Raw genomic sequence first — 8,272 nt, 5'->3', positions numbered from 1 at the left:
AAAACATTCCTAAATAACCCAGTCCAAGATGGGTGACACCATACACATTTTTACCACCCTGACCTGAGCCTAGGAGTTGACAACAGAGAACTAAGGTGAGAACTAAGGATGTCGTCCATCATGTAGGACCCCAGACGAGTGATGTGTCAGACTCTATTCTGACCTGCTAGGCCTTGGTAAACAGACCAGTGTCTCCTGCATGTTGACCAGAGCTCGCCATTTGAAACTGGACACAAGACCTCAACCTCGGCACGGTATGTCATGTAGTGTGTCTCTCCAATCCCCATTGAAGCTGCTCTGTGTGAATGTGTGTAAGCCTGCGACCGATCGCCAAGGTTCCATGTGGTCTTAGGTCAACACTAGGCGCTGGGAACACCGTCCACCACCAGCTCCCTCCATGATAACCCCCCCCCACAACCTTTATAAAACATGGTTAAACCGTGGCATCCGTCGTTAAAGTGGCGCTCCTGTTTACCACCACGACACAGTTGGACACCCTCTTGGCAGTCCTTAGCTGTCCAGTTGGCCTGCTTTTACATGTACGACGCATGCTTTAGCCGTGCACCCCCTCGTAGCAATGTTCTTGAACTTCTATACAGGACTACCTACTGCTGCAGGATTAGGAATAAAAACTTGCCGTCCATTTCCCACTGACCCATCCTCCCACCAGTGGTGATCTCGTCGCCGTAGCCCGAATGGTGGACACACCCCTGGCTCCAGTCCCATCCCGTGCTTAGCCAGAGAACTTCAAGGCTTTATTTGTGTACCGTTTCCTCATCGGTGGGAACATTGCAGGACACGCATCAGGATGTTATTGTGCACATATCACAACAGAGAGAGAGGGAGCCTCTCCATCCTCCGATGGACAGAGGAGAGGGAGGTGCTTTCCCACACTACTCAGGGGCCGTGGGGTGGGGGGGTAGAGGGGTAGAGTGGGAGGAAAGAGACGGGCGCGGTGGCATTGTCTCCACAAGTTCCTTTTTTGATTTTCATCTCCAGCTATATATGGCTTCTCCCAGTTATGAAGACTCTTCTATGATATGCTAGTTCAATAATTGGGTGCAAGCAGGAGGTTTGAAAGTGCTTGATTGGAATCTGAAAGGATTCAATGAAAAATATTCTCAGGTTAGCCTAGTAGTATTCAGAAAATGTAGTCACCTCCTCACATACTAACAACAACGTGTGTGCAGTGGACACAAAATATAGGATTGAGGCTGTTTGCATTGGCCAATCCAAGCAAGGCCTACACACACAAATCAGGTGTAATTGGATGCCTGTTTTTTGTACAAGCTGCCAATCTCCCAGTCTAAACCTGGGTTTTCTATATACGTGCCCCATGCCAGTTTAACTTATGTGGCCAACATGGACACAGCGTTATTTCCAAACAGACCAAACCCTGGAGTGTGTCTGTTGGCGCGACTGAGTGTAGCTAGTGTTGAATCAAACCAACAGGAAAAGAGCAGTGAAAATAATATGACCAGTGTTTATTTTTGTGGAAGCTTGTATCGAGAGTTTGTCTGCCGTTCCGGACACATTTGGGGTTACTCAGAGGCACAGAAAGGCTTCAGTTCCCACTGCTTCGTTTTGGGCCGGTAGCAGGAAGGAAGTGGACTTTAACTGTTAACTTTATTCCATCTGAACCCTGCCCCCACTCACCTCAGTTTCTTGAATGTTCCACCCCAGTTACAAAATAATGTTCCACTGCCAGAATGGCCTTGGTGGTCATTTTGCAGATAGTTGGAGCTAGCTGAGTTGTACAGGCTGTGTATGCGCACTACATCAACAGCCAATGGGGGAAGCTGTAGTCTGGATCTAGATAAACCCAAATGCTTACCAAATTGTTGTCAGATCTGCCAACGAGCCACCCGGGCCTTTTTGAGAGATTGTACTGGTCTACTTATTCTCAGTCAGTGCTGTACATGAAGTGTGTAGATTCCAACAGGGCTGGAACAAAAGCAAAAGAGAGAGCATTACACACACACCAATCAGGGGTGAAAATGACAACAACAAAAATAATTTAAACTAACTAAATAACTAGTTTTACCCCCGCCACAAGACCACTGAGTGATCCCATCAAAGCCCTAGCAAGTCAGAATGTGCTGAGGGCCTAGCATGCGCGGGGCGTGAGGCAGCAGCTTCTGACGGGATGTTAGTCTGGGCCTAATTTAAATAGGCCCCAGCGTGTCTGCCTGCCTCCCTTTGTTTACATGGATGAAATCTGAAACAAATGTGAACACGATACCCCTCTTGTCCCCCAACCCTCCCCTCGAGCTGCCTCTCTCCCTCGGTATCTCAAACGGAGCCATGTGTGCTATTTTCTTGGACCGAAATTAACGCACGGTGGGTTCGGGGTTAACTCCCCACCGGGCTCCTTACAGCATTGACTTTTTATAGCTTCCCTTTTTTGCTAATTGCCTATTCACCTCTCTCTATGGTTTCTGGTATTAGTGGCCATCAGTTGTTTGCTCAAGAAAGCCAGAGGAGGAAGACGGCTCTCTCCTCTCATGGAAGGGAGCTACTGTACTACACTGAACAAAAATATAAACGTAAAGTGTTGGTCCCATGTTGCATGAGCTGAAATAAAATATCCCAGAAATGTTCCATAAGCACAAAAAGCTCTTCTGCACAAATTAGTTTACATCCCTTAGTGAGAATTCTCCTTTGCCAAGATAATCTATCCACCTGACAGGTGTGGCATATCAAGAAGCTGATTAAACAGAATGATCATTACACAGGTGCACCTTGTGTTGGGGACAATAAAAGGTCACTCAAATGTTTTGTCACACAACACAATGCCACAGATGTCTCAAGTTTTGAGGGAGCGTGCAATTGCCAGAGAATTGAATGTACATTTTTCTACCATAAACTGCCTCCAACGTCATTTTAGAGAATTTGGCAGTACGTCCAACCGGCCTCACAACCGCAGACCACGCCATCCCAGGACCTCCACATCCGGCTTCTTCACCTGCGGGATCGTCTGAGACCAGCCACCCGGACAGCTGATGAAACTGTGGGTTTGCACAACCAAAGAATTTCTGCACAAACTGTCAGAAACTGTCTCAGGGAAGTTCATCGTCCTCACCAGGGTCTTGACCTGACTGTAGTTCGGCTTCGTAACTGACTTCAGTGGGCAAATGCTCACCTTCAATGGCCACTGGCATGCTGGAGAAGTGTGCTCTTCACGGATGAATCCCAGTTTCAACTGTACCGGGCAGATGGCAGACCGCATGTATGGCATTGTGTATGGCGTCATGTGGGCGAGCGGTTTGCGGATGTAAACGTTGTGAACAGAGTGCCCCATGATGGCGGTGGGGTTATGGTATGGCAGGCATAAGCTACGGACAAGGAACACAATTACATTTTATCGATGGCAATTTGAATGCACAGGGAAACTGTGACGAGATCCTGAGGTCCATTGTCGTACCATTCATCCACCGCCATCACCTCATGTTTCAGCATTATAATGCACAGCCCCATGTCGCAAGGATCTGTACACAATTCCTGGAAGTTGAAAATGTCCCAGTTCTTCAATGTCCTGCATACTCACCAGACATGTCACCCATTGAGCATGTTTGGGATGCACTGGATTGACGTGTACGACACCGTGTTCCTGCCAATATCCAGCAACTTCGCACAGCCATTGAAGAGGAGTGGGACAACATTCCACAAGCCACAATCAACAGCCTGATCAACTCTATGCAAAGGAGATTTGTGCATGAGGCAAATGGTGGTCACACCAGATACTGACTGGGTTCTGATCCACGCCCCTACCTTTTTTTCAAATGGTATCTGTGGCCAACAGATGCATATGTGTATTCCCAGTCATGTGAATATCCTGAGGGCTCCCGAGTGGCGCAGCGGTCTAAGGCGCTGCATCTCAGTGCTAGAGGCGTCACAATCCGGCCTTGATTGGGAGTCCCATAGGGCGGCGCACAATTGGACCAGCGTCTCTGGGTTTGGCCGGGGTAGGCCGTCATTGTAAATAAGAATGTGTTCTTAACTGACTTGCCTAGTTAAATAAAGGTAAAATAAATGTAAAAATCCATAGATTAGGGCCTAATTAATTTATTTCAATTTACTGATTTCCTTATATGAACTGTAACTCAGTAAAATCTTTGAAATTGTTGCATGTTGCATTTATATTTTTTGTTCAGTATATCTGCAGTTGCAATCTTAACTGCGCCTCCTTCTTTTGGACGTGCTACATCTTGGTCCAAACCCCCTTATACTCACTGAACTTGTTGCTTAGTTGCTACATTGTTTAAAAGGCATGCAAACCCTTTTTGAGTTTCCCCCTTTGTGTTAGAAAAAAAACATCTGTACCAAGAGGCATATATGAGAAGTCAGGCAATCTGTTTTTTCTCAGAATTACAATTATCCAAATAATCTTTGTTGTGGGATTTAGTGTGCAGCTTTCTTAGTAAGTGCCATTTTCAAGCCTGGTTGGTTGGCTTGAGCCCATGAGGTAAAGGCTCTTAACGATTAAAGAATCATTTTGGGTTCAGAGGGGATTTTTGGGCCTCGGTTAATCCCTGACAAAGTGTTCTCTAAGTGGAATTCAAGTAGTGGAGCATAGTGGGAAAGGTGTGTTACGAGTACGGGGGCATGATCACCCCCTCCAGAGCAAATTAGCAAATTCTCCCTCCTGAAAAGAATTAAATGAGCCTCACTGCCCTTTCAAACGTGATGCCGTGCAAAATAAAAAAAAGCGTCTGGTAGATAAAGAGGGATGCCATGCATGTCCTTCATCCAGTTTCTGAGAACAGTCAGCCCCCCCAGCCTCCCCCTTCTAACCTCCCTGCGGTTTCCAGAGACCCTCACAGAGTTCAAAGGGTCCTCTGCTAACCCTGTGCCACACCCCTTGGCTTCAGCTTGTCCTGGCTGTCTTTTCTCTTTCATGGTCTTATCACATCTCTGATCTGGAGATAAGATCTACTCTCTTGTCCAAACCGACAGGTAAACGTCCTGTGGGTTTTAGCGTGAGTTATTTAGCATAATGCTAACGCCACCAACCATGAGAAAGGAACCGAGGTGAGGTGGGACGGTTCCAATGCCGAACTGCCAGTGGAGTCGGTCTTGTTAGCGAAGGCCATCGCCTTGGAGACCTTGGTTGGGAATTCCTTGTGTAGCGCCACGGCAACGGTGCCACATCAAAGAGAGTGGCAGAACGGTTTGGTTCTGCAACAGCGCCCCTCCAAAGGGACTGGTTTCCTCAACCTACAGACCCCGACACTCCCCCAAATATCTTAGCAGAATCTCCCTCTCCTATATACTTACATACATACATACACATCCGTATTACCTACATTGCCTTCAGAAAGTATTTACAACCCTTGACTAAATTGAGATTTTGTGTCACTGGCCTACACACAATACCCCATTTAAATGTCAAAGTGGAATTATGTTTTTAGAAATATTTACAAATTAATTAAAAATTAAAAGCTGAAATGTCTTGAGTCAATAAGTATTCAACCCCTTTGTTATGGCAAGCCTAAATAAATTCAGCAGTAAAAATGTGCTTAACAAGTCACATAATAAGTTGCATGGACTCACTGTGTGCAAAAAGAGTGTTTAACATGATTTTTGAATGACTACCTCATCTCTTTACCCCACACATGCAATTATCTGTAAGGTCCCTCAGTCGAGCAGTGAATTTCAATCACAGATTCAACCACAAAGACCAGGGAGGTTTTCCAATGACTCGCAAAAAATAAACATACATTAAATATCCCTTTGATCATGGTGAAGTTATTAATTACACTTTGGATGGTGTATCAATACACCCAGTCACTACTAAGATACAGGCGTCCTTCCTAACTCAGTTGCCGCAGATGAATGAAACCGCTCAGGAATTTCACCATGAGGCCAATGGTGACTTTAAAACAGACAGAGTTTAATGGCTGTGATAGGAGAAAACTGAGGATGGATCAACAACATTGTAGTTACACCTCAATATTAACCAAAATGACAGAGTGAAAAGAAGGAACAGAATACAAATATTCCAAAACATGCATCCTGTGCAATAAGGCACTAAAGTAAAACTGCAAAAAATGTGGCAAAGAAATTAACTTTATTTCCTGAATACAAAGCGTTATGTTTGGGGCAAATCCAACACAACACATCATTGAGTACCACTCTTCATATTTTCAAGCATGGTGGTGGCTGCATCACGTTATGGGTATGCTTGTCATCAGCAAGGACTAAGGATAAAAAAAAATGGAATAGAGCTAAGCACAGGCAAAATCCTAGAGGAAAAACTGGTTCACTCTGCTTTCCAACAGATACTGGGAGACAACCTCACCTTTCAGCAGGATAATAACCTAAAACACAAATACAATAAGTGTACAAAACATTAGGAACACCTTCCTAATATTGAGTTGCACCCCCTTTTTCCCTCAGAACAGCGTCAATTCGTCGGGCATAGACTACAAGATGTTGAAAGTGTTCCACAGAGATGCTGGCTCATGTTGACTCCAACGCTTCCCATAGTTGTGTCAAGTTGGCTGGATGTCCTTTGGGTGGTGGACCATTCTTGATACACATGGGAAACTGTTGAGCGTAAAAAACCCAGCAGTGTTGCAGTTCTTGACACACTCAAACCGCTGCGCCTGGCACCTACTACCATACCCTGTTCAAAGGCACTTAAATATTTTGTCTTGCCCATTTACCCTCTGAATGGCACACATACACAATCCATGTTCAAGGCTTAAAAATCCTTCTTTAACCTGTCTCCTCCCATTCATCTACACTGATTGCAGTGGATTTAACAGGTGACATCAATAAGGGATCATAGCTTTCACCTAGGTGTTCCTAATATCTTGTACACTCAGTGTATACACTGGAGTTGCTTACTAAAACAATATTGAATGTTCTTGAGTGGCCTAGTTACAGTTTTGACATAAATCGGCTTAAATCTATGGCAAGACTTGAAAATGGCTGTCTAGCAATGATCAACAACCAACTTGACAATGCTTGAATAATTAAAAAAATAATAATGCTCACATTTTGTACAATCCAGGTGTGCAAAGCTCTTAGATACTTACCCAGAAAGACTCACAGCTGTAATCACTGCCAAAGGTGATTCTAACATTTATTGACTCAGGGGTGTGAAAAAAAATCTGTTTAATCCCTTTTAAATTCAGGCTGTAACACAAGAAAATGTGGAATAAGTCAAGGGGTATGAATACTTTCTGAAGGCACTGTAATTTCTACCAGCATGTCACGTGCAACTAGAGGCGAAAAAACTCTAGATCACCTTTACTCCACACACAGAAACGCATACAAAGCTCTCCCTCGCCCTTGATTTGGCAAATCTGACCATAACTCTATCCTCCTGATTCCTGCTTACAAGCAAAAACTCAAACAGGAAGTACCAGTGACCTGCTCAATACGGAAGTGGTCCGATGAAGCGGATGCTAAGCTACAGGACAGTTTCGCTAGCGCAGATTGGAATATGTTCAGGGATTCATCCAATGGCATTGAGGAGTTTTCCACATCAGTCACCGGCTTCATTAATAAGTGCATCGACTACGTCATACCCAGAGTGACCGCACGCACATAACCCAACCGGAAGCCATGTATTATGCGCAACATCCGCACTGAGCTAAAGGCTAGAGCTGGAGACTAATCCGCACGCTTATAAAAAATCCCGCTACGCCCTCCGACGAACCATCAAACAGGCAAAGTGTCAATACAGGACTAAGATCAACTACACCGCCTCTGACGCTGGTCGGATGTGGCAGGGCTTGCAAACTATCACGGATGACAAAGGGAAAGTCAGCCGCGAGCTGCCCAGTGACTACCAGATTAGCTAAATGCTTTCTATGCTCGCTTCGAGGCAAGCAACACTGAACCATGCATGAGAGCACCAGCTTTCCTGGATGACTGTGTGATCACGCTCTCCGTAGTGGATGTGAATAAGACCTTTAAACAGGTTAACATTCACAAGGCCGCAGGGCCAGACGGATTGCCATGACACATACTCAGAGCATGCACTGACCAGCTGGCAAGTGACATCACTGCACATTTTCAACCTCTCCCTGACTCAGTCTGTAATACCTACATGTTTCAAGCAGACCACCATAGTCCCTGTGCCCAAGACGCCAAGGTAACCTGTCTAAATGACTATCGCCCTGTAGCACTCACATTTGTAGCCATGAAATGCCTTGAAAGGCTGGTCATGGCTCACATCAACACAATCATCGCAGACACCGGGGACCCACTACAATTCGCATACCGCCCAACAGATCCACAGATTACGCAATCTCTATTG

Source organism: Coregonus clupeaformis, unplaced genomic scaffold (assembly GCF_020615455.1).
Source record: "Coregonus clupeaformis isolate EN_2021a unplaced genomic scaffold, ASM2061545v1 scaf0018, whole genome shotgun sequence".
Taxonomy (NCBI): Eukaryota; Metazoa; Chordata; class Actinopteri; order Salmoniformes; family Salmonidae; genus Coregonus; species Coregonus clupeaformis.
Note: the sequence above shows the minus strand (reverse complement) of the source record.